Here is a 27,491-nt window from a genome sequence, read left to right as displayed (position 1 = left end):
AGACAACACTTCACAAAAGTTGTTGCAACGTGTTGCTGGGGGAATTCAGTGCATCCTGTGTGACTTCACTAAGATGACTCTGGGAAGCTCAGGTCTGGTTTCTTCTAGATATCACCCCATTAGCCTTTTTTCCTCTACTGATTCTGCTTTGCATCCTTATAATATAATAAATCTTAGCCACAAGTATAACTATAGCCTGAGTCCTATGAATCTTTCTGTGAAAAAGAGTTTATTTTAACTTGGTAATAGAAATTTTAGTTAAATGTTTTACTTTAGCAAAAAAACCTAAAATGAACTAACAGGGGGTGCCTAGGTGACTTTGTGGGTTAAGCATCTGCCTTGGGCTCAGGTCATGATCCTGGGGTTCTGGGACTGAGCCCCACATGGGGCTCTCTACTCAGTAGGGAGCCTGCTTCTTCCTCTCCCTCTGCCTTCCCCACCCTGCTTGTGCTCAATCTCTCTCTCTCAAAAATAAATAAAATCTTTAAAATAAATAAAATAAAATGAACTAACAGTAAAAAGAAAGCTTTAAATTGAGGCTTCACAATTTCATATAATCACAAAGACCAGTATTATGTTTCAATTTACAAATTGAATGTTGTAAAATCTTAACTTACCTTAAGGATTATAAATGAAGAAAAACAGATTAGAGGGGCACCTGGCTGGCTGAGTCGGAAAAGCACGTGATTCTTGATCTTGGGGTGGTGAGTTTGAGCCCCACGTTGGGTGTACAATTACTTAAATAAAAATAAAACTTTAAAAAAAAAACAAAAAGATTAGGATGAAAAGGAGCTCCTGGTTGGCTCAGTTGGCTGAGCATCAGACTCTTGGTTTCTATTCGGGTCATGATGTCAGGGTCGTGGGATGGAGCCCCGGATCAGGCTCTGCACTCAGTGTGAAGATTCTCTCCCTCTCTCTCTGTCTCTGCTCCTCCCCCTGTTCATGTGCGCTTTCTCTCTCTAAAATAAATAAATAAAATCTTAAAAAAAAAAAGAGATTAGGATGAAAAAAATCAAAATTAAAAAAATTATGAATCTAAGACCTTTAATTAAATTTTTCAAAAGCATGTCTCTCAAATTTGTTTAGAGCAACATGGCATTTTTATGTATTTTTTATATTTATATATACTTTTTTATTTCACATAACTGAAATCATTTCAATATGTATATTTAATTGCTGAGGTACACTAGTACGATATAAACTGAAATAAGTTCAAAATGCAAGAGACATTTTGAGGCATTACAAAATATTGAAAAGGAAATTTTTAAAAAATACTGATTTCATAAGTTCATGGTACAAATCGGTTACACAGCTTTCACTTCTGTAATAACAGCTGCTCTTTGTTCCTGGTCTCCCTGTATAAGGTTAGACAGAAGTCAGTGGAGTTTTCCTATAAACCAAGCTATATCAGCTTGAGCTGATTTGGCTAATACTATATATGTCACTGCCCTTCAACACTGATCTCCTTCAATTCTGTGGGACTGGAATAATGTATCTGTGTTCCACGGTTTCTTTTTTTTTTTTTTTTTAAGGCCATTTGATATAATCTTCTGATTAGAGTTAAACAAAAAAGTGAAATGAACACCTGATGCTCCATCTTCAATGTTGGAAATTCTGCACAGCTCAGCAGACAGCGCCAGGGTAAGTTTGGCTTCCACTGCCTTCAGGACCAAGCATCAGAGAAGGGACACTGGTCAGGAGAGCATCAAACCAGTTTGTGTGCAATCTTTTGTGGCTGAAAACAAAGCAAAAACTAAATTTTTCACTTAATATATGTAAAAGAATACATTATAAACATTATTTTCCCCATTTTATAGATGAGGAAAGTAAGGATGGATGAAATTATATAAAGGGACTTAAGAATATCAAATATGTTTCAGAGCTGAGAGTTAATCCCAAGATCTTGATTACAAAGCTTGTACAGACACACTCACCCCACCTATAAGTACTACCTAATATTCCAGTCTACAATTGAATGGAATCAAAATGGCACTTAAGCACATACTTCAGTAGGCCTTCTGACCAAAAACTATAGAAATGACAAAAGGTATTTTAAAAACATAAATGGGTATCATTGCTGGAAACTGAGAAGGGTCACCCTCAGTGGACATGGAATTTTGAGGGATTCAAAGATGGAATGACGCGTTGGTGGTATAGTGGTTAGCATAGCTGCCTTTCAAAGATGGAATGACCATAGAGTTGGATCCAGAGTTCAGAACCGGCAGAAGATGACAGCTTGAAAAGATGCAAGAAGCTCTAGAGACAGTCTGAGTCCTGGCACTCCCTCCCCCTTGGGCCCAGACAGCTAGAAAGCAGCTATGGGTCTACTCCCAGACTGACACAGTATAACCAGGGAGGCAGGGAAGTGCCCTTGGTGACTGGCAGCAGCTAAGATACCTTGGGAATGCCACATCACTACTGTGTCCTGGTACCCAGACCACACCACACTCCATCCTGTTGCCAATAAAGGGTATAGGTAAACAGTATTTAGTCATGCCAGCAGGAACTCTCACATGACATCTGAGAAAAACCAACACCCCAAAGGGCATTACCCAACTGGAAGGACAAAAACTAACACTGAAGGAAACTAAGCCAATAATACACCAAACAGGAGATTTTGAAAGATATATGTCTAATATATTCAGAGAAATATGAGAGACTAAGGCACCTAAGAGCAGTTTTGTTAATTCTTATATTAAAAATAGTGTCAAAAAACAGTGTCAAAATCTGAAAGAAATGCTAACAATATTAAGGAAATATCAGAATAAAGGAAAATTTGTACAGTGAAATGAGCTGGAAGATGCCATCAATGATCTCAAATGTGGTGCAAAAGAAAAGAGGAAGTGAGCTTTAGTTGTAAGAGATGAAACTGTAAATTCTAATAGCTAACTACTGAATGTCCTAGAAGGTGAGAAAAGAGAATTAAGCTGTGGTAATACCCCAAGAACAGTAAGTAATACTCCAAATTGCAGAAAAATAGAGGAGTCCTAAAAAAGGATATATTCAGATGCCTTGAATATACTGGGAATACAAATATTTGTCAAGTTAAGGCAAGGGTACCTTAAATGTCATGACAAAATTTGGTAATTAGATTACTAGGAACTTCTGTGTAATATTCCTGGTTATAATAGTTAATTGTAATAAAAACTCTTACACTTAACCAATAATACTGGCTCACCTATTTGCAGCAGGATGTATATTTAGAGTATAACTAATGATGGAAGCTGAATTTCACCCTGATGATCAAACCTAGTTTTTAACCCATTGTCTATGGCTTTAATAATTATTATGATAACAGAACCAATAAAATAATTCTTCTTAATGCTTTGTGGTCATAAGCAACCACCTGCTTTCTTCCTTTTAAGATTTTATTTATTTATTTATTTATTTATTTATTTGAGAGAGAGCATGCGAGTAGGGGGAGGGGCAGAGGGAGAGGGAGAGAATCTTAAGCAGACTCCCCTCTCTGCACAGAGCCCAACGTGGCGCTCAATCTCACAACCCTTAGATAATAATATGAGCCAAATCCATGAGTCAGACACTCAATCAACTGAGTCACAGAGGCATCCCCCAACTAGCTTTATTCTTATAACAAAGTTTGGTTAAAATAAAAATGAGTGGGGCACCTGGGTGGCTGAGTCAGTTAAGCATCTGCCTTTTGCTCTGGTCATGATCCCAGGGTCCTGAGATCAAGTCCCATGTCAGGCTCCCTGCTCAGCGGGGAGCCTACTTCCCCCTCTCCCTCTGCCCCTTCCCCTGTTGGTGCTCTCTCTGTCTCTCTTTAGCTCTCTCTCTCTAATAAATAAATAAAGTCTTTAAAAAAATTTTAAAAATAGGGACACCTGTGTGGCTCAGTCAATTAAGCATCTCCCTTTGGCTCAGGTCATTACCCCAGGGTCCAGGAATCGAGTTCCGCCTGGGGCGCCCTACTCAGCCAGGAGCCTGCTTCTCCCTCTGTCTGTCGTTCCCCCTGCTTGTGCTTGCGTGCCCTCTCTCTCGACAAATAAATAAATGAAATCCTTAAAAAAATAAAATGAATAAAAATGAGTAAAGAACAATCAAGTTCATTTCTAAAAAAAAAAATCTCCCCCAAATGAAAAGAACATCAGTAAGCTGTGCGATGACTTCAGACTAATATATAGATAATTGAAAGGGGAGTTGGGGAAAACAAAACAAAAAAAAAATATTTTAAGAAATGATAGCCTACAACTTTAACTGTAAAATCTGCAATTCCAAGAAGCTCAATGAACCCTACATAAAAGAAACATGAAGAAAACTACACCAAAAAACATCATAATCAAATTGCTCAAAACAAGTGATTAAAAAAAAAAGAAAACCAACTCAAGTCAGTAAAAACAGACAATAAATAACATATATAAGGATAACATCAGATTTCTTACTGGAAACAATGTAAGAAAGAGAACAGTGGAATGACAGCTTTGAAGTACTGAAAGACCAAACTCTAAATGTAGAGATAGTAAAAATATCTTTCAACAATGAAGGCAAAGCTTCCAGTCCAGGACAATATAGACACACTTCATATTCCTCCACTAAGTACAACTAAACATCCTGACCATTATATAAATAAACAAGACTGAAAGGTAGAGAGAAAATGGCAGATCAAGAAGGGATCCTGGTACCCAAGAAATGACATGATGTTGGGGTCCCTGGGTTTTCTTTTTGCCTCATATATTCCAGACTATGTATTAGAAAAGCCAGCAATCTGGGGTGCTGGGTGGCTTAGTTGGTTGAGTGTCTGCCTTCGGTTCAGGTCATGATCCTGGAGTCCTGGGATTGAGCCCCACATCCAGGCTCCCTGCTCCCTCCCCCTGCTCCTTCTCTCTCTCTCTCTCTCTCTCTCTCTCTCTCTCTCTCTCGCGCGCGCGCGCTCTTGCTTTCTCAAATAAATAAATAAAATCTTAAAAAAAAATCTTGAAAAAAAGAAAAGCCAGCAATCTGAAAATACCAATGGATGCAGATTTTTTTTAAAAGCCTAAGAATAGTATGTTTTTTCCAGCCAAACGACAGGAAAGGGGCAGCCTTACAAGACAGAAAACTTTTAGATAATAAACATCTTGTTCCAGCCAAACTCCACATAAAAAAAGTACGACACCACCCCTACCCATATCAGCAAAGGTCTATAGCAAGCCTAGACTTACACCCTCTTCTAGGCTGGGACATGGCACAGCTCACCCTCCTATCAAGGTGCTATCATTGAAGGTCCAGTGGGGAACCTGACAGCCACCACAGTCCACTAGAATAAAACATCCCTTCCATTTCCAATCTCCAGACTGTCAACAGAGGCCAAGTGGGGAACTTGGACTTCCACCCTATTGGGCAGTAATGATATCACCTTCCTTTCCCTTGCCAGTGTGGCATCAGAGAACTCCTAAAAACAGAAGACTTAGGGGATGCCTGGGTGGCTCAGTCAGTTGAAGCACAGTAGGGCTCTTGACTTTGGCTCAGGCCATGATCTCAAGGATCCTGGCATCAAGTCCTGGAAGGGGCTCTGCGCTCAGTGGGGAATCTATCTACTTGAAGATTCTCTTTCCCTCTCTCTCTGCCCCTCCCCACTGCTCTCTATCTCTCTCTAAAATAAATCTGGGCACCTGGGTGGCTCAGTCGGTTAAGCATCTGCCTTCAGCTGAGGTATGATCCTAGGATCCTGGGATCGAGTCCCAAATCAGGCTCCCTGCTGGGTGGGGAGTCTGCTTCTCCCTATACCCCACCCCCCTGCTCATGCTCTCTCTTCCTCTCAAGTAAATAAATAAAATCTTTAAATAAATAAAAACAAAAATAAATAAATAAATCTTAAACAAAAAAGCAGAAGATTTATTAAGAGCCTGAGCCTCAAAAAATAGCTCAAAATGTCCAGGACCCAATTTTAACGAAATGTCATACCAAGAGCAATGAAAATAGCCACTTGAATGAGAAAAGAAAACCAATATCAACCCCAATATCTGCAATACCTAACAAGGATTTTATTTTATTTTATTTTATTTTTTAAAGATTTTATTTATTTATTTGACAGAGAGAGATAGTGAGAGCAGGAACACAAGCAGGGGGAGTGGAGAGGGAGAAGGAGGCTCTCCGCTGAGCAGGGAGCCCGATGCGGGGCTCGATCCCAGGACCCTGGGATCATGACCTGGGCCGAAGGCCGACGCTTAACGACTGAGCCACCCAGGTACCCCCAAATATGTGGAAATTTAAATTAAAAATATAATACCATTTATGATAGCTCACCAAAATTAAAATACTTAGGTATCTAACAAATGTAACAAAACACAGGTAGGACCTGTATACTAAAAACTAGAAAATACTTATGAAAGAAATCCAAAAAGATTTAAGTAAATGAACAGACATACTGTATTCAAAGATTAGAAGACTCAACATAGTACAGATAGATGTCAATTCTCTCCGAAAATGATATATAGGTTTAACATATTTCCTATCAAAATCCCAGCAATATTTTTTATAAGATATAGACAAACATTCTAAAATGTTTATGGAAAGGCAAAGGAACAATAGCCAAATAATTCTGAAAAAGATGAATAAAGTTGAACTCATTACACACAAGTTTAGAAGTCAGCATAAAGTTGCAATGAAGACAATTAAGTATAGATGAAAGGATACTCAGATAAATCAGTGGAACAGAGAAGAGTCCAGATCTAGACCCACATAGATATGGCCATTTGATGTCTTGCAACAGGGGCATCTGGCTGGCTCAGTAGGTAGATCTAGCATGTGACTCTTCATCCCAGGAGTCTTCAGTTCAAGCCCCACATTGGGTGTAGAGATCATTAAAATTAAATAAGTAGGGGCGCTTGGTTGGCTCAGTCAGTTAAGGTTAAGTGTCTGACTCTTGGTTTTGGCTTGGGTGATGATTTCAGGGTCCTGGGACAGTGCCCCACGTTGGGCTCCACACTCAGTGTGGAGTCCGCTTGGGATTCTCTCCCTCTCCCTCTGCCCCTCCCCCACAACACAGGCTCAGTGTGCTCTTTCTAAAATAAATAAATCTTTTTTTAAAAAGATTTTATTTATTTGAGAGAGAGAATGAGATAGAGAGAGAGAGAGCATGAGAGGGGAAAGGGTCAGAGGGAGAAGCAGACTCCCCGCTGAGCAGGAAGCCCGACCCGGGTCCCCATCCCGGGACTCCAGGATCATGACCCGAGCCGAAGGGAGTCACCCAACCAACTGAGCCACCCAGGTGCCCTAAAATAAATAAATCTTTTTAAATAAATAAATAGTTGCCCCTGGGTGGCTCAGTCAGTTAAGTGTCTGCCTTCGGCTCAGGTCACGATTCTGGGATGGAGCCCCACACATTGTGCTCCCTGCTCAGGGGGGAGCCTGCTTCTCCCTCTCTGTCTGCTGCTCCCCCTGCTTGAGCTCTCTCTCTCAGATAAATAAAATCTTTATTTAGCGGTGCCTGGGTGGCTTAGTCGGTTGGACTGCCTTCGGCTCAGGTCATGATCTCAGGGTCTGCGGATCGAGCCCCGCATCGGGCTCCCTGCTCAGCGGGAAGCCTGCTTCTCCCTCTCCCACTCCCCCTGCTTGTGTTCCCTCTCTTGCTGTCTTTCTCTGTCAAATAAATAAAATCTTTAAAAAAATAAATAATTTTTAAAAATAATGGTTTCTCACAATGGAGCAAAGGCAATTTAGTAGAGGAAGTAGTCTTTTCAACAAATGGTGCTGGAACAGTTGTATATCCATTTTTCTGCCTATCTCTGGATATAAAGGGAAAAAAGACGTGGTGCCTAGCTGGCTCAGTCATTAAAGCATGTGACTCTTCATCTTGGGGTCGTGAGTTCAAGTGAGTTCAAGGCCCACACGTGGCATAGAGTTTACTCAAATTTTTTTAAAAGTACTTTTTTAATTAAAAAAAGAGAAAATAAATAAATTTAAAAATTTTTAAAAAGAGAAACTTGATCTAAATCTCATACCTCATTAAAAAAACTCAAAATGAAATGTATATATAATATGGAAAATTGTAAAACTTTTAAAAGAAAATATAGGTGGAAAATCTTCAAGACCTAGTGCTATGTTAACAGTTAGATAGAATACTAAAAGCAAGATCCACAAAAGAAAAAGTTGAGAATCTTGACTTCATCAAAATTAAAACCTTTTTTGCTCTGCAGCACTGTTAGGAGAAAAAAAACTATAAATTGAAAAGAAAATTTTGTAAATCACACATTTGGACCTGTATTTAGTGATTTACTGATTTATTTATTTATAAAGATTTATTTATTTGAGAGAGAGAGCAGGAGCAGAGTGAAGAGGCAGAGGGAGAAGGAGAAGCAGGCTCCCCGCTGAGCAGGGAGCCTGATGGGGGGTTTGATCCCAGAACCCTGGGATCATGACCTGAGCTGAAGGCAGATGCTTAACCAACTGGAACCACCTGGTGCCCTTGCACCTATATTAAGATAGAATAAGGAACTGTCAAAACTCAACAGAAAGGAAACAACTCAATTTTTTAAAATGGGAAAAACACTTGTCCAGATATTTACAAAGGGATATAAGGATGACAAATAAGCTCATGAAAAGATAATCAACATTATTAGCCATTAGAGACATGCAAATTAGTCATAATAATATATGGCCATATACTCCATTAAAATGGCTAAAATAAATATTTGAAGTTTTAAAAATTGACAATATCAAGTACCAGTGAAGATGTAAAGCAACTGGAACTCTCATGCATTGCTAATGGAAATGCAAAATGGTACAGACGCTCTGGAAAAGTTTGGTTAATTGCTCACAAAAGTTAAATATTTACTCACTCTCTAATCTAGCAATCCCACTGGCTTTAGGAGGTAAACTGGTACAACTGTTTTACAGAGTATCTTTACGTGATGAAGTTAAATGTGGGCAAATCCTATAACCTAGGAATTCCACTGTAGGTATAGTCTAAAGTAAGTCTGGCACATCTAACATAGTTTTGGAATATAGGTGGTTTGGTGGGGTGAGCTCCAGAGCTGAGGACCAAGAAAGAATTCTTGAGATAAGGGAAGTTCTAAAAGGATCTTCATATGCTAAAGAACACAGGATACCAGAGACCTCGCTATTGTCAAACCTAGATTGTTTTTCCCTCTAGCAAGTCATTAACATTAAGACCGTTGGGAGCTTCCTGGAGGAAGGTTATACCCTGCCTGCCTTAAAGTATTTATCAATGGGCTGCAGGTTATATGGACATTTAATTTTATCTACATTTCCTTCTGCCTTTGTTCCCACATCACTGGTGCCCCAGATGACACGTGCTGGTTCAAAGCACCACTGTTTATAATATCCCAAACTGGAAACAACCTATATGTCCTTTAACAGAATAGTGGGGAAATAAGTTGTTGCCTGCTTATTAAATGGAATACTATAAAACAGCAAAAAATATTACAGCTTTATGCTTGGTCTTAGAATAATCCTGTGAAGACAACAGACAAGGCTAAGTAACAAAAGAAAGGCACTGAAGAAAACAGTATGAAAATAATTTACATATAGAATCCAAAGACATGCAAAACTGATGTGGGAAACAAAGGCAGAAGAAAAATTATTAAATTTCCTTACTACCTACAGCCCACTGACAAGTCCTTGAAACAAGCTGAGTGACATTTCTCTAGGGAGTCAACTGCCTCCATGTTAATACTTAGCTAAGGGCAAAGGCAATCCTAGCCTGACACCCCTTGCCCCCAGGATCCTGTAAGTCTACTCTAACATATAAAAATTCCTTTGGAAACTTCCTTTATATCTCTAAACCCCCCATGATACGTGTTGGTAATCATCCCCCAAGCATATGACCCACCGATACACATCTAAAGGGTCTCATGACTAAGGTTTTATTAGATGGTAATAAATGACCTTTTCCCAACAATAGCTAGCCCCCTCAAGGTCCTGGAAACCTTGCTTCCAAAATTCCTTGAGACTTAAGCTATCCCTAACCCCCCTCCCAACTTGAAAGTATATAATGGGCCGCTCCTCATGACCCCAGTGCACTTCTGTCTGCCCACAGGGCCTGTCCCCATGCTTTAATAAAATCACCTTTTTGCACCAAAGACGTCTCAAGAATTCTTGGCCGACAGCTTCGAACCCTAACGTCTTTCCTACATCAAAATTATTCCATACATTTTTTCCTGGGATACAATTTTAACTAAATTCTAATGAAAAACAAGTAATTTACGAGTATAAAATTCAAACAGTAATGGGGGGTTAATAATTGAGACTATACCAAGGGTTATAAATTAGGGTAGAGTTCTATTAAGATTAGTGTTAGATACACAGATTTAGGTTAAGTAGTATTCTTTTCACCTTCAAGACATGTTTTACAATATATCCCTTATATGTCATATTTCTTTTTTTTTTTTTAAGATTTTTATTTATTTATTCATGAGAGACAGTGAGAGGCAGAGGGAGAAGCAGGCTCCCAAGGAGCAGAGAGCCTGATGCGGGACTCGATCCCAGGACCCTGGGATCATGACCTGAGCCGAAGGCAGACGCTTAACCATCCGAGCCACCCAGGCGCCCATATTTCTTATTTTTAAAATGAAAAAAAAATCCCACAAAAGTCTTGATCATACAGAAAATATACGAGAGGGGTGCCTGGGTGGCTCAGTCGGTTGAGCAGCTGCCTTTGGCTCAGGTCATGATCCCAGGGTCCCATGATCAAGCCCACATGGGCTCCCTGCTCAGCGGGGAGTCTGCTTCTCCCTCTGCCCCCCACCCTGCTCTTGGGCTCTCTCTCTCTCTCACTCTCTTAAATAATTAAATAAAATCTATATATATAAAGCTCCGGACCCATTCCCACACCTCTGAATTTAGGCTCATTCCAAGATGAGCTCTCAAAAAGGAACTTGTGCAAAATGTAGTCAAGGGTATGACTAGAAAAAGGGAAAGAAAAACAAATGGCTGACTACATACAGGAAGCAGCAAAGTGTGACCAAGAGACAAAGGAAATCAATGAGGAAATATTTCAGACTGAAGTGTTTAAATTTAGTGAAGCAGATAAAGGAAGACCACAGAGAAGAGATGCAGATAGAAGAGGAAGAAGTAAAATTTCTGAAGAAGAAAAGTTCAAAGGCTTGAAAATATTTCCTCAGGGAGGCAGGAAATGGGGCTATAGAGAGAAGAAAGAGTTTTTGAGTAATAAAGCCTTGTGCAAGTTTGTGACTCTTGAATATGTGAATGTACTGCCTTTAATTAATTAAGAGCCTCCACCCCCCCACCCCCTGCCACGTCTCACTACCCTTAAAGGTGTCCTTCAGGCTGGCGCAGAAGTCGCAGACCTGCAGGTCCTGGGATGCCCACCGTCTAGGACTCCCCCGACATCCCCGGCCTAAGGAAGGGATTCCTCAAACTCGGTCCCTCTGGATCCCCTTGTCTTCATCTCCCCAGATGGACTAGCGATTCCCTCACTTGGCTCCCTCTACAACGAAACCCCCGCTCAACATACACTCCAAATCTCAGTCCCGCCGTCCCCACCCCCAGAGGGCCCAGGTCCCGGTCGGTCCCAATTGTGCGACCCTCAGCCTCAGAGCCGCCGCCCGTCCCGCCCCTCACCTCGGGCTCCGAGTCTCCACGCTCCCGCTCTTCACATCCGGCACCTCGATCGTCCCTCTGAGCACCCAGAGGAGGGTGGAACGCGGGAAACTTGGCAGTTGTAGCTGAGGCAGTTGAGGCTTATTTGCCATCACCATGGAAACCCCTGGCAGCGCGCCCTAGGCGAGGCCTCCGAGGGGCGGGGTCTGGCGCGCGGCAGGCCCGAGTGCACAACTCCCGCGCGTCGGGCGCACGCGGCGTTTACCGCGGCCCCGCTGTTCTGGGTTTGCCCGATTCCCGCTCGGCCCTGCACCCCAGCACCCAGGAGCAACAGCCCCGGGAGCCCGCGCCTCCGCTGTCATTGCTAGCCTGTTTCCCCGCGGAACCCCACCTTCTCCAGGAAAACGGGGCTGGAAGGACGCATGGAGTGCGGCGGGGCGGACCCTCAGTGACTGGCTCCGGGTAGCGAGGCGGCGAGGGCGCCATTGTGACGCGCCCGGCTCCGAGCGGAGATTGGTCCGCCAAGCGTGTGGGGGAGCCGGGGCCCGCGGAGGGGGGCGGGAGGGGAGCGGTGCTGCAGAGCGTTCCAGAGCCCCTGAAGGTACAGACTGAAGAGCACCCCAAACATTGAGCCCAAAAGACGCCTAGATCGAAGACCACCGTGAGGAGAGAAAATGGGAGTCATTTCCTGCCGAGGGAGAAGGAACCGAGAACAGCGGAGACATAAAGGCGGTTCCAAGGACAGAGTTTGAGGAGCCGGCGCAGGCTGTGCTCCCAGCTCTTGGGTCGCTACTCCGCATTGTCACGTAGCTTCACCTGGCTCCCGGTTCCCCCGGAGGGCAGGGCTTTGGCCTCAGGCCTCATTCTGGGAGACGAAGTGCCGGGGCCGAGATGTTCATTGCGGGAGAAACGCGCCACTTCGATGTCATTTGAGTTCCTGCTACATCCAGGCCACCCGTGTTTTTTGCTCGAAATGAGACTGAACTTGTCAGCCCTTGGTGAGGAGTTGTTTGTTAAGCACATGTACATAGTTGGAATTAGCAGTTTCGGGGACCAAAGTTGTCATTTCTGTAGCAAAAGCTGCTAAGCGGTCTTCTGTTGCTTTCTATCTTAATTACAATCAGGTGCAGCACTAAGAAAAGCAGCTCTGAGAGCCACGGTTGGTAACCGGCCTGGATGCCCTCCCTGATGAACGTAAGCAATGTCCCATTCTTCCTGCTTTCTAGATAAAAATTAAGCTAGTCAATGAATTGCCCCTGCTTTTTTTTTTTTTTTTTAAGATTTTATTTATTTGAGAGAGAGAATGAGAGATAGAGAGCACGAGAGGGAAGAGGGTCAGAGGGAGAAGCAGACTCCCTGCCGAGCAGGGAGCCCGATGCGGGACTTGATCCCAGGACTCCAGGATCATGACCTGAGCCGAAGGCAGTCGCTTAACCAACTGAGCCACCCAGGCGCCCTTGCCCCTGCTTTCTGACAGCACCCAGAACAGAACGTGTTTCCTTGGACCCTCCCCCAAATCACCTAACAGAAGCCCATATACTATAATGACCCCTCTTTAACACCCCCGTCCTGAGACTCCCCATGGTCTGAGGTCTCCCTCAGTACAGCCGCTAATAACCCTTCATCGTTTGACCATAACTATGTCTGGGTAGTCTTTGGTTGGCATCACCAGTATGAATAAACACAATTTCAGAATTATAAGTAAGCATACACACAAAAATAAAACCTTAAAGTCTATACCGAGAAATAAAAACATTAACGTGAATGGTAAAATGGGGCGAGATCTTGGTATATAAAAAGCTTGCATGCTAAATGCAGTGTGGCATATGTGTTGGGTCCTAGAACAGTAGAAAGACATTAATGGTAAAATCAGATTAAAGTCTGTAGTTTAATAAGAATATTCTACCAGTGTGAATTTAATTTTTTTTTTTAAGAGATTGAGAGCAGGCACGAGCGGGGACAGGGGTAAAGGGAGAGGGAGAAACAGACTCCCTGCTGAACAGGGAGCCCATGCAAGACTCAATCCCAGGATGGGATCATGATCTGAACCGAAGGCAGACACTTAAACGACTGAGCCACCCAGGTACCCCCAATGTGAATTTCTTAGTTTTGACAAACGTGCCATGGTTATATCAGACATTAAATATAGGAAAAACAATAAAGGGTATGCAGGTATTCCCTGTACTATCTTTGTAACTTCTCTGTAGATTTAAAATGATCCCAAAATAAAAATTTTATTTAAAAAAAACTATGAATTGGGGCACCTGGGTGGCTTGGGCGGTTAAGCGCCCAACTCATGGTTTTGGCTCAGGTCATGATCTCAGGGTCCTGGGATCCAGCCCAGAGTTGGGCTCCACGCTCAGCCAGGAGTTGGCTTGAGGATTCTCTCTCTCCCTCCCCCTCAGTTCTTCACTTGAGCCTGTGCTCTCTCACATAAATAAATAAATCTTAAAAAAAAAAAATTATGAACAATTATCCTTTTTGCATTGGAGTGGGAGTGATGGGTGTTATATCTTGAGTGACCCTGGTATGAGGGGCAAATACGGTCACAACAACAGCTCTTCTGTCTCAATTCTAGCTTTTGGTTCTTCCACCCCAACATGACAGGGTTTCTTCCTGGGTCCCCACACACCCCTCTGTCATCTAGCCATCAGTCACTGAAAGTGACTACACCTGGTCAAGGTACTGCCCCATTACTTTATTGTTACGAGGAGATAAGTCAGTCCAGGATTTCAGACTGCTTTCAGAGTGGAAATAAGCTGTAAGTGGTTAAGAACCACAAACGTACAGGAGAAGTTTTGTCAAGGCAGCATTGTCAAATTAAAGAAGGAGGAAACTACCTCTTTTACTCTGCAAACACATTAACATATCCCCTGAGCTTTCCTTGGGGAGGTGTTATATGCAGCCCCCAGCTTTCACCCCAGGCACAGGAGTTCATTGACTCTGTAATGGAAGGCATAAGGCTATGATACACCAAGAAAACGTAGAAAATAGGATACCAGAACTGAACACTGATTGTCACTGGGGAAATAGAACAGCCCGGCTTTTTGTGATAACAGTGAATGGAAATTTTCATTCAAGGGTGCCTGGGTGGCACAGTTGTTTAAGCATGGGTCTCTTGGTTTTGGCTCAGGTCTGGACCTCAGGGTCCTAATATCAAGCCCCTCGCTCAGCACAGAGTCTGCTAAAGTTTCTCTCTTCCTATCCCTCTGCTCCTCCCCGCCTCGTGCTCTCTCTCTCTCTCTCTCAAATAAATAAATCTTAAAAAAAAGGGGGGGGAGTTTCATTCAGGGAATCCTCCTGTAGTAAAAGAAAGATGTAAATATTAAGGGCTTAAGATGTAAATATTAAAACAATTTTAATTTAAATTTAATTTAATTTTAAATTTAAATTTATTTTAATTTTAATTTATTTAATTTATTTAATTTAATTTAATTAATTTTAATTTAATTTTAATTTATTTAAATTTAATTTAAATATTAAAACAATTGAGGGGGGTTTCTTGGGTGGCTCAGTCGGTTAAGTGTCTGCCTTCAGCTCAGGTCATGATTTCTGGATCCTGGGACGAGCCCTGCGTCAGGCTCCCTGCTCAGCGGGGAGTCTGCTTCTCCTTCTCCCCCTCCCTCTGTGCTCTCCCTCTCTTGCTCTCTCTCACTCTCTCAAATAAATAAAATCTTAAAAAAAATTTTTTTTTAAATTGGGACCCTAGGGAGGAGTTTATCTTCTGGAATCTGGTGATTTTCACAATGTTTGAGTGGAGGCTACCTCTGTAGTAGTGCTGTCCGTGGAAATAGAATGTGAGCCATATATGTAATTTAAAATTTTTCTAGGAGGCACATTTACAAAAGTAGGAAGAAATAGGTTAAATTAATTTTATGTTTTTACATATCCAAAATACTGATATGTAATCAATATATAAAATTATCAATGAGACACTTTATATTATTTTTTTACTGGATTAAGTCTTTGAAAGCTGGTGTGTATTTTCTACTGAACACATCTGAATACAGATGTTAAATTTTTATTGGGAATACTTAAAGTATATTTATATTTAAAATTTACAGTTAAAAAAGTAGGTTCACATATCCATGTTATTCCAAACATAGTTAAAAGTTTTCCAGTAACTGAATTATCAGTATTTAAATTTAAATTAAGGCAAGCCTGTGAAGAAATTGGAACTCTTGTGTGTTGCCAACAGGAATGCAAGGTGGTGCAGCCACTATGGAAAACAGCATGGTAAATATTCAATAAAAAAGAATTACCATATGATCCAGCAATTACATTTCTGGATATACTCAAAATAATTGAAAGTAAGGTCTGAAAGCTATTTGTACACCAATGTTCATAGCAGCATTTTTTACAATAGTCAAAAGGTGGAAGCAACCCAGTTCACTGAGAAGGAAGAGAAGGAAATTGTGGTGTGCCTGGGTGGCTCCGTTGGCTAAGAGTCCAACTCTTAATTTTGGCTCAGGTCATGATCTCAGGGTCCTGAGATTGAACCCTGCATCCAGGCTCAGCAGATTCTCTCTGTCTTCCTCCCTCTGCCCCTTACCCTGCTTGTGCTCGCTCTAAAAAAAAAAAAGAGAGAGAGAAGGACATTTCAAGACATGCTACTACATGGATGAAACGAGGACATCATGCTGAATGAGATGAGCCAGTCACAAAAAGACAAGTACTACATGATTCCACATACATGAGGTATCAAAAGTACTGAGATTCATAGCACCAGAAAGAAGACTGGTGATGTTGCCAGGGACTGTGGAGAGGCAGGAAATGGGGAATTGTTTCATATGTATAGAGTTTCAGGGGCGTCTGGGTGGCTCAGTCGTTAAGCCTGAGCCCCACATCCGGCTCCCTGCTTGGTGGGAAGCCTGCTTCTCCCTCTCCCAATCTCCCCGCTTGTGTTCCCTCGCTGTGTCCCTCTCTGTCAAATAAATAAATAAAATCTTTTAAAAAAAATACAGAGTTTCGGGCGCCTGGGTGGCTCAGATGGTTAAGCGTCTGCCTTCGGCTCGGGTCATGATCCCGGGGTCCTGGGATCGAGTCCCGCATCGGGCTCCCTGCTCCTTGGGAGCCTGCTTCTCCCTCTGCTTCTCTCTCTCTCTCTCCTCCTCTGTCTCTCATGAATAAATAAATAAAATCTTTAAAAAATAAATAAATAAAAGGTAATTTATTAAAAAAAAAAATACAGAGTTTCAGCCTTTCAAGACAAAAAGACTGGAGATCGCATGCACAACATTGAATGTACTAAACACTACTGATTATTTTATTTTTTAAATGTTTTTATTTTTTAAAGATTTTATTCATTTATTTGACAAGCAGGGGGAGCAGAAGGGAGAGGGAGAAGTAGGCTCCCGCTGAGCAAAGAGCTGGACTCATGGTTCAGTCCCAGGACCCTGCGACCATGAGCTGAACCAAAGGCAGATGCCCAACTGATTGAGCCACCCAGGTGCCCCAACACTACTGATTTTAGAAAGTGGTTAAGATGGTCAACTTTATGTTGTATATTTTACTACAATTAAAATAAAAAGTCAGGGGTGCCAGGGTGGCTCATTCAGTTAAGTGTCCAACTCTTGGATTTCAGCCCAGATCATGATCTCAGGGTCATGAGATTAAGGGTTGTCAGATTGGCCCGCACATTGGGCTCTGCACTGAGCGCGAAGTCAGCTCGGGATTCTCTCTCCCTCTGCTCCTCCCCCGCCCAGTAAGTAAATAAATTCTTTTTTTTTTTAAAGTCAGGGGCACCTGGCTGCCTCAGTCGGTAGAGCACGCGACTTTTGATCTTGGGGTCATAAGTTTGAGCCTCACGTTGGGTGTAGTGATTGCTTTAAAAAATAAAATATTAAAAAGTCAGGTCCGGGGCGCCCGGGTGGCTCAGTTGGTTGAGTGACTGCCTTCGGCTCAGGTCATGATCCTGGAGTCCCGGGATCGAGTCCCGCATCGGGCTCCCTGCTCAGCGGGAGGTCCGCTTCTCCCTCTGACCCTCCCCCCTCTCATGTGCTCTCATTCTCTCTCTTTCAAATAAATAAATAAATCTTTAAAAAAAAAAAAAAGTCCTCTGTCCCACTAGCCACATTTCAAGTGCTCAACAGCCCTGTGTGGCCAAATGGCCCCCTTATCACACAGTGCAGTTTTAGACTAAGAAAGGAGGAACTGAAATGCCACTATCTTCAACTGTCACTTTGAAAGGACTTCTCTGGCTTTGTCTCTGCTCTAAGCCACCGGCTTTCTTCGCTCTGCCAGGAGGGCTAGAACCTGTTACCTAAGTCTTGCCCCTTGGAAATACTCATACTAATGACTTCAGAAGAAGGTTTGGCTTCCCCCCCCTTTTTTTTTTTTCAAAGATTTTATTTATTTGACAGAGACACAGCGAGAGAGGGAACACAAGCAGGGGGAGTGGGAGAGGGAGACGCAGGCTTCCAGCCGAGCAGGGAGCCCGATGCGGGGCTCGATCCCAGGACCCTGGGATCCTGACCCGAGCAGAAGGCAGATGCTTAACGACTGAGCCACAGAGGTGCCCCAAGCTTCAGCTTCCTTTAGGGAGTTTCATTTGATACAGAGGGCTGGGCAGCCTTCAAATTGTTAGCCGTCTACTTTGACTCTGTGGGTGTAATATTTCTCAAAGGGAGGCACAAGAGCCTTCCTCTAACTCCAGTTGTCACCCGGTGAAAGTTTATTCCAAAATGGATTGTTTAACACTGAAATCACTGTGATCCAATGAATAATATTTGAAAGCAATTTTTATAAAGTCTCACTTGTGAATAGCACAGAGATTTGACAGGGACAGAAAGAAGGGTGAAGGAGCTGTATGAGGCATCATCAAGGTTTGCTCTTGACTTTTCCTCTAGGGCTTAACTGCGATTTACTTTTATTTACAGTTCTTAGTACACTTTAGATTTCCTATCAGGTGCTCAAGATATATTTTAGACAAAGATTAGAGTTTTTTTATTTTTAAGTTTGTTTTTTGAGAGCATGAGTGGAGCTGGGGTAGGGGCGAGATGCAGAGAGAGAAGGAAGGAGAGAATCTTTTTTTTTTTTTAAAGATTTTATTTATTTATTTGAGAGAAAGAATGAGAGAGAGAGAGCACATGAGAGGGGAGAGGGTCAGAGGGAGAAGCAGACTCCCTGCCGAGCAGGGAGCCCGATGCGGGACTCGATCCTGGGACTCCAGGATCATGACCTGAGCCGAAGGCAGTGGCTTAACCAACTGAGCCACCCAGGCGCCTGGAAGGAGAGAATCTTAAGCAGGCTCTGTGCCCAGCATGGAGCTGGATGCGGGGCTCGATCTCATGACACTGAGATCATGACCTGAGCTGAATGGACACTTAACTGACTGAGCCACCCAAGCACCCCTAGAGTTGTTTTTATATGAATCATTGTATTTTATTACTGTGTGATTTAATTTTTTCTATTCTCAAAGTCTTTTTAGTTAACTTTTGGCTCCTGAGAATTTTTATTCTTTTCTGAGAAGGCATAATATATAATAAGCCTGATAAGACACACATTATGGCTTTTCAGAAAAGAATGAAAATCCCTTGGCTTGGTGGTAAGCTCTCTAAATGCAAAGACATAACAATATAATTCTCTTTGTCTTCCATATCGTTAAGCACAGGGCTCAAATAAGTTCTCAGTAAGTATTTGCTTATGGCCAGAAATGCTTTTTCTATAGGTGTTAATTTTTCAGTGACATTATCCAGTTTTATTTAATAAGGGTTAAATGTCTTTGTTGCTCACCAGTAATCAAGGGCAGGCACCAAGTTTAGCTTAGTCACTGAGTATCCAGGACAGCTGGAATGGTCTCCTGCCTGAAGGAAGGACTCAAGTACTATTGAATAGATAAGTAAATGAAAGCTAGCTACTTTTTAAAGTTTAAAATGAGTAGACGTGGCACCTGGCTGGCTCAAGTCAGTAGAGCGTGCAGCTCTTGATCTTGGGGTCAGGAGTTCAAACCCCACATTGGACAGAGAGATTACTAAAAAAAACCCCAAAAACCAAAAAGACATCCACACAAACAAAAAAAGAAAACAAAAAATAAAGTACCTTATGGGGCGCCTGGTTGACTCAGTCGGTAGAGCATGTGACTCTTGATCTCTGGGTTGTAAATTTAAGCCCCACGTTGGGTATAGAGATTACTTAGAAATAAAATCTTTAAAAAAAAATAAAAATAAAATGAGTAGATAATTGTATTTCTTAATCCTTAAGAACTCTCACATATTTTAAGTGTTAAAAAATACAGCAAAAGTTAGGTTTTTGACATCCTCTCAGATTTTATAAACATAAAGCCACATTTAAAGGGCACAGTTGGTTGAATACATTTAGCACCAGGAAGAGTCATGCTCACAGGAGCTCAGCCACAGAAATGGAGGCCTTTGTCAGTTGTGGTGAAGACAAATGAAAACCAACTTTGTGACTCTTAAGTCAGCCAACATCCTAATAGGAAATGAAGAGTTTATAGTTCACATTTTCAGGAAATGCCAAAATGCTTTTCACTGCATTTATAGATTTCAGTAGATGTATTTATAGATTCAGTATTCATGTCTGCATTGTAGATTGAGTCAGGTTACCCTCTCACTTAGAAGATAATAGGGAGGTCTTTACCAATATTAGCTTGTTGGTTGTCAATTAGCAGGACTCAGACTGGCCAGGACAGAAGAGAGTCACTGTTAAGACCCCTTATTTCACTGTTAAGGAGATTCAGCCCAGGGAAGTTAAATGACTTTTCCAAAGTCACCCAAATAGTAAATTGTTGCACAGAAACCCAGAATGTTTGGGACCCATTCCAGTGATCTTCCTCTTAAGCCAGACTGATTTTTGCTGTGTGTATATGTGTGCTTGTGTCCCTCACTTTGTACAGTAGTGTGGGACCATCAAAGTGACCATGCAAGCTGAAACGGTGCAAAGCGATCTTATTGTTCAATGGGGAAAAATTGTTATAAATATTATTTCTGTGATCTTTAAAATTTTTGCCAAAACATTAAAAACCCTCTGACCATTATAAGTGTATTGGAAATGAAAACAATACTAAAACTATATTTATTTTGTATTCTGTAACGAGAATTAAAGTGTTTTATTTGTAAAACCTTACCAAGAATAGTCTGAACAATGCTTACCTCTTATTTTCATTGTATAGCTTATGACAGAAAGAGCATCTTTTCAATTCTTCAGCCAGTTGTCATACTCCTTAACCAAATGAGCCACCCAGGTGCCCTGTCATACTCCTTTATAAATTTGGATCACCTTCCAACATTTTATCATTTGTACTTTCAATGTCAAGAAATACCTCCAAGAATCCCCAGCACAAAGTTATTTTGCCAGCATCACCTCCTCTAGGACATCTTTAACCTTTTCATCATAAACACTTTCCTTATGTTAAATTCTCCTTCAACAAGTTCCTCTGGCTGCAGATCTGTAATCTCTTGAACAACAGCAATGTCAACATTCCCCCTGTCAGCTGTTTTGGCTATAACTCCACTTACAGTCAGTTCCGATTTCACTCCCAGCATTATCACTTTTCATTTATTTGCTGCACTTTTGTCTTTGTTGGTCAATTCCCTCTTTTGATCATCTTTTTTTTTTTTTTTTGAAATGTCACATAGGTTTATTTTGGGAGACAAGAAGTGACCCAATCACATGCTTTTCTGTCCATATGTGAGCTAAGCAACAGACTCAGTGATCACTGACAGACTTTCAGAGAGCTTACATGCCTTGTCACTTACTGTGATATACATCTGTTATTTAGTGATTTGTGGCCTGAAGAGCTAGCAGTGAAGTTTATATTTTATGCATTTACAGTTGATTCACTGTTGTAACTAAAATTGGAACCATGTTTTTGGGGGACTGACATGTAACTAAACCATGGTGAGTGTAATTTGTGTATAAGGGAACCCTTCAAAGTGAGGTCTGGCTATGTCCAGGTACAATCTAGTAGAGAGTTTAGGAGGAACATAGACTTGAGGTTTTGATAGACTGGTTTAAATTCAGAATAACCACTGTCAACCTTTTAAAAGAAAAAGGTAAGCAATTTGGCCAGTAAAATCAAGTTTATTTGGGAATGGCCTAAGAATGGCAATTTGGGACAAGCACACTATGGCAAACCATAGGCAAGTACAGAGAACAATGGAGGAGAGCATCCTTTTATAGGGGAAAGAAGGAAGTTGGGAGGGGGTTTATTGAACAAAAGTCCATTGGAGGAAAATGAGAGTTCATTGGTTGCAGGCAAAGCGGTGGTGGCCTTTCATTGGTTGCTGAGCCGAGAGGAAATCTTCCTTCCTGCTGGATTTTGCAAGCTGTGTGAGCCCTCCCTTCATGGCTTCCTGACTAATTCTGAGTTAGGTTTCCTTAACACGTTTTCACATCTTAGACAAGTCCCTCAACTGTAAAACTAAGATAAAACTATCCCATGTCTCAGATTACTGTGAGAAGTAGTGATCACATCAAGATCTTATTTGACACAGCACTGCTGCCAGGCTTGGGAGCAGTAGTATTAGCAGCAGAAATAGAATCAAAATTTTCCGTCGACAATTCCAAAATTACTTTTAGATTCTTACTGTATTTAAACAGGGAGATAAAATACTTCATGGAAGCATATCTATTCACCTTCTTGCAGTCTGAAACCTCTTAAGACTACTTAAGGTGTCCAGTTTTGAGGGGGTGGGGAAGGAAGTTACAATATCTAGAAGAAGGTAGCAGGGAGAAGGTGGAACTGGGGTGTTAGGTGAGGAAAGGTATGGGGTTTTGTGCAATGATCTGTGTTTCTCTGAGTCACATGTACATGGTATCTTTATTATTTGGTTTACAAAAATTTCCAGAACATTAGCCAGTTTGTTAACAAGTACAAGAATAGGGGCACCTGGGTGGCTTAGTCGGTTGAGCATCCGACTCTTGATTTTAGCTCAGGTCATGATCTCAGGGTCCTGGGATCGAGGCCCTCATTGGGGTGGGGGGGGCTGCACTCAGTGGGGAGTCTGCTTGAGAATTTTCTCCCTCTCCCTCTGCCCCGCCTCCTGCTTGCACTCTCTAAAATAAATAAATCTTAAAAAACAAAAACAAGTGCAAGAATAAATACATTCCAGGGGCCCCTGGCTGGCTCAGTCAGTAGAGCATGGGACCCATAATCTCAGAGTCATGAGTTCTAGCCCCATGTTGGGTGTAAAGATTACTTTTTTTTTTTTTAAGATTTTATTTATTTGACCGAGAGAGACACAGCAAGAGAGGGGACACAAGCAGGGGCAGAGGGAGAAGGAGAACCAGACTCCCTGCTGAGCAAGGAGCCTGATGTGGGACTCGATCCCAGGACCCTGGGATCATGACCTGAGCCAAAGACAGATGCCTAACGACTGAGCCACCCAGGCACCCAGGATTACTTTAAAAAAAGAGAGAGAGAGAGAATAAATATATTCCAGTAACAAGTAACATATTATCTTTTTGATATCTGTAATTTTTTCTATATCACTGTTCTTTTCTAACAGTGTACATATGGAAGTATATATATAGGTTGGTGAGTCATAGGCATTAAGGATAACAAAGTAAATGGCTCATAGTCTTTCTTAATATTTTATTCCTAGTGCCTATAAAAGGTCATTGAGGAAGCATAAGAACTTTCTCTCTGATCAGAGGATTGTTCCTCAGATTCTGCTGGTAGTCAATGAAATTAACATTGATATTAGGCAGTTAAGACCTGTAAAAGCAAAGAGAGACAACTTCTTTCAGGAGGGCACCCAGATGACCTACAAGTGAAGTTGCTGCAATGAAGCCCCTATGTTTGGAGTGTGATGCTTACTCAGCACTCTGAGATGATCTCCAGTGCTTACAACCTTGACAAAATATAGACTTTGGTTAAGAAAGGCCTAAAAGTTCTCCCTACTACCTTTTTTTTGTAACTGAAACGTGGCCTCAAGTGTTTTTGGGTCCATGCATTTTCCCACTGACATAGGAAAAAATACACAAGAAAGGTCCTTCCTGGCACCAAGGAACAAAGGCCACTGAATTTGGGAAACGTAATTCTTGATCAGTGTTGCTTTTATTTTATTTTATTTATTTATTTTTTGATCAGTGATGCTTTTAGAGACAGATCTTGACCAAAAGGGAGAAATGTGAAAATTAATAAAGGAAACCTGAACTAAAATTGGAGTTGGGAAGACTTCTAGAGGAAGCTCTCATCCTCTACCACTAGTCAGTTATCCCAAACAGGAAGAGAGATGCCTTGCATCTCCAACTGGAAAATGTCACTACTTTACTACCCTCCCAGGATGAAGGAAAATGTTCTTCTGCCCAGCAACAAGCCCAACCAATGGAAAACGCTGCAGCTCAGCCAATGAAAAGCCATTATCACCCTGAACTCTTACTTTCCTCCAATGAACTTTCATTCTTCCTTTGCCACTGACTTTCTTGCCCAACCCTCCTTTCTATAACAGCCTTCCATTTTGTAGAACTCCTTGGAGTATCTCTGCTTGATGAGATACTGCTTGATTCATGAATCACTTAATAAAGCCAATTTAGGGGCGCCTGGGTGGCTCAGTCGTTGGGCGACTGCCTTCGGCTCAGGTCGTGATCCCGGGGTCCTGGGATCGAGCCCCGCATCGGGCTCCCTGCTCTGCGGGAAGCCTGCTTCTCCCTCTCCCACTCCCCCTGCTTGTGTTCCCTCTCTCGCTGTCTCTCTCTGTCAAATAAATAAAATCTTTATTAAAAAAATAAATAAATAAAATAAAGCCAATTTAATCTTCAGATTTATTTTTTGTTTTTTTCTTTAACAGGAGAAACCACGAAGAAAGGACAAAGGGCAGGAATAATTGCAATAGGTGGTTATCCCAATATTCAGAAGAGGGGGAGCATGAAGGAAGCCTTGTTAACACTTTTAGGTACATCCTTGTAGAAATTTTTAATGTATGTAGATATATATTGCACATTTGATGTAAATACCAAAATACATCATTTTAGGAAAATCTACACAAGACCACTCTTTTAAAAAAAAAAAAAAAGATTTCTGCTAGGGGCACCTGGGTGGCTCAGTTGGTTAAGCATCTAACTCTTGATTTCGGCTCAGGTCATTATCTCAGGGTCGTGAGATTGAGCCCTGTGTTGGGGGCTCTGTACTGGGCATGCCACATGTCCGGAAAGCAGCAGAGTTAACTGCTTGTCAGATCAGGTGATTTATCTTTCCCAGTATATTAAGCAGACTTTCTTATCCAAAGTCTATATTTTGTCAAGGTTGTAAGCATGGGAGATCATCTCAGAGTGCTGAGCAAGCATCACACTCCAAACGTAGGGGCTTTGTTGTAGCAACTTCACTTGTAGGTCATCTGGGTGTCCTCCTGAAACAAGTTGTCTCTCTTGGCTTTTGCAGGTCTTAACTGCCTAATATCAATGTTAAGAACTCAGCCATGTCATTAAGTACCCATCTATTGTACTATAGCACAACTAAAAGTTTTGAGTGGCCTTCCATATCTATCAAGGTTCACAAAGAGAGGAACAGTACCACCAGGTAATGTGTATATATAATTTGTTACAGGGATTTGATACAGTACTCCCCACTGACTTTCCTGGGATGAAATATTTCATCATTCAAAAACTGTATTACAGTACTTGCTTTTTAAAGAGTTGAAAAGCACCTCATGGGGTGCCTGGGTGGCTCATCAGTTAAGCGTCTGCTTTTGGTTCAGGTTGTGATCCCAGGGTCCTGGGTTGGGGCTCCCTGCTCAGTGGGGAGTCTGCTTCTCCCTCTGCCCCTGCCCCTGCTCATGCTCTCTCTCACACACTCTCAGATAAAAAAAAAAATCTTTTTTTTTTTTTAAGATTTTATTTATTTGACAGAGAGAGAGATAGCAAGAGCAGGAACACAAGCAAGGGGAGTGGGAGAGGGAGGAGCAGGCTTCCCGCGGAGCAGGGAACCCGATGCGGGGCTTGATTCCAGGACCCTGGGATCATGACCTGAGCAGAAGGCAGACATTTAACAACTGAGCCACCCAGGCGCCCCCTCAAATAAAAAAAATCTTAAAAAAAGAAAAATAAAGAGTTGAAAAGCACCTCAGAGCACTGGTTTATCTGTAATGTTTTGTCCCCAAACAATGAAATAGTCAATATATCAAAATGTCAACATCTCTTACATTTATAGTATCTGTAATTTTCTGCACATTTTAAATATTCCATTTTTTTTTTAAATGGAAGTTACTGTGGGCGCCTGGGTGGCTCAGTTGGTTAAGCGACTGCCTTCGGCTCAGGTCATGATCCTGGAGTCCCGGGATCGAGTCCCACATCGGGCTCCCTGCTCTGCGGGGAGTCTGCTTCTCCCTCTGACCCTCTTCCCTCTTGTGCTCTCTACCTCTCATTCTCTCTCTCTCAAATAAATAAATAAAATCTTTAAAAAAAAAAAAATGGAAGTTACTGAGAGAGAAAAAGAGGCAGAGAAGAGCTGCAAGCTGCCCTGCATCTGGCGCATCTTTTTTTCTTTCCACTCTTTATTGAGATATAATTGACATCTTATGGTCAATCTTGATGTACATCCTGATCCAAATGAAGTTTTCTGACTCCCCTGAGCCCCACAGAAATGAAGGCATCTAACTGTACATAGTTTTGTTTATAAGCATCTTTCATACATAGTTTATAATCAAGCTAAAAGCTTAGAACTCAAGAGTGAAAACAGAGAGAACTTAGCTCACTAGTGTCCAAGCCAAGGCTTTTTTCTTGCTTGCCCTGATGAGGAAATGGTCAAAGGGATTGCCCAGTATCACCCAGTTCACCTGCAGTCTTTTGCTAGGCAAAAAAAAACAATTTAAGCAAGTAACTATTAAGCTCAGAGAGGTGCCATAATTCCTCTTTCACTTTTTAATGCAAAGTGCTGTTTGAAATAACTGCAAAGTAATCCCTGAAAGAACTGAATCCAAGGGTCCAGCCTCCTGGGGTGATGACTTACTTCTTGAAGCATTCATGCTGCTTCAAAGGTGCATTTTTCTTTTATTGGGGCGCCTGGGTGGCTTGGATGGTTAAGCATCTGCCTTCAGCTCAGGTCATGATCCCAGGGTCCTGGGATTGAGCCCCGCGTCAGGCTCCCTGCTCAGCGGGGAGCCTGCTTCTCCCCCTCCCTCTGCTTCTCCCCCTGCTCATGTTCTCTCTCTGTATCTCTGTGTCTCGAATGAATAAATTAAAAAAAACTTTTAAAAAAAAGCTGCATTTTTCCTTTAATGACGTAAAATTGTCGTATAACATATTCATGTCAGGTGTATCACATAATTCAATATTTGCATATACTACAAAGTGATCACAAGTCTAGTTACCATCTGACACCATACAACTGACCTCCTTCTCAAAGGTCTATTTTTCTGTATTGGTCAAGGGAATTCTCCAGATGAGGTTGTGACTGCTGAACCAGCCTTCATCCCCCCTGGGTTATCTCATCCCTCTGCCTACTAGAGCACCTGGCCTCAAGGAGAAACATTACATTTGGACAGGCTCTATGCTGCTGCTGGACTGTTCAGTTTGCTTTTTTACTTCATTCTTTCCTTCTCTCAACAAGAAAGGAAGCCAGAAAAGGGGCTTGTGAGCCAGCCTGGAAGATCTCTCTCTTTTGGGTTCAAGAGTGCAGCACTTAAGAGTGAGTGCATACCATAGAACCAGAGTGCTTCAGTGCGCCAACATTTATACCTGCCATCTACAGGTGTTCGTGACTCTGCACCTCAGTTCCCTTCCACTAAGTGGTGATGGTAGTAACATCTACTGCTGGATCTATGATGTTAAATGAAATTGAGTATTCAGAACCAGTACAAACCACAGTGAAGGTAAACTATTGTTATCCTCATTACTATCTGACAGGATACTATGGCTTTGAATAAAAAAGCCTTCTCTGACCCTCGGGGATCCTGCCTACCCATTGGCACTCTCCTGGGGAAGGGGGGAGCAAAGCTTAATGGGTAAAGTGTTCTTTCAAGGAGTATTAACTGGAAAATTTTAATAGACTCCAGAGAATAACAAACTTCTGT

The 27,491-nt window shown here is 41.9% G+C and overlaps 2 protein-coding genes across 16 annotated transcripts in view; one reads left to right on the top strand and one right to left on the bottom strand.

The window, feature by feature from the left end:
- The window catches only part of LOC112830731 (uncharacterized), a 143,298-nt gene extending 131,577 nt beyond the window's left edge, over nucleotides 1-11,721 (bottom strand). For 9 of the 15 annotated variants that reach the window (XR_012381719.1, XR_012381721.1, XR_012381720.1 and 6 more), the window contains exons 1-3: nucleotides 11,542-11,706; nucleotides 1,586-1,735; nucleotides 618-959 (exon numbers count right to left, since the gene is read on the bottom strand). The gene's annotated coding sequence lies outside the window, so the exon portion shown is untranslated. Of the gene's footprint in view, nucleotides 1-617; nucleotides 980-1,585; nucleotides 1,736-11,541 lie in introns of all 15 variants that reach the window. The other 6 variants (XR_012381728.1, XR_012381729.1, XR_012381726.1 and 3 more) reach the window with 5 other exon arrangements.
- Nucleotides 11,722-11,990: 269 nt separating this feature from the next.
- HNRNPF (heterogeneous nuclear ribonucleoprotein F) overlaps nucleotides 11,991-27,491 on the top strand; it is a 35,797-nt gene continuing 20,296 nt past the window's right edge. Inside the window, exons 1-5 of the transcript XR_012381734.1 lie at nucleotides 11,991-12,518; nucleotides 12,645-12,714; nucleotides 24,273-24,377; nucleotides 24,863-25,000; nucleotides 27,170-27,290. The gene's annotated coding sequence lies outside the window, so the exon portion shown is untranslated. The remainder of the gene's footprint in view (nucleotides 12,519-12,644; nucleotides 12,715-24,272; nucleotides 24,378-24,862; nucleotides 25,001-27,169; nucleotides 27,291-27,491) is intronic.

The sequence above is a fragment of the Callorhinus ursinus genome, unplaced genomic scaffold (genome assembly GCF_003265705.2).
Source record: "Callorhinus ursinus isolate GAN/ISIS: 27379988/994484 unplaced genomic scaffold, GSC_fseal_2.0 scaffold20, whole genome shotgun sequence".
In the NCBI taxonomy this organism is placed as follows: domain Eukaryota; kingdom Metazoa; phylum Chordata; class Mammalia; order Carnivora; family Otariidae; genus Callorhinus; species Callorhinus ursinus.
This window is presented reverse-complemented; position numbering and strand designations above follow the sequence as displayed.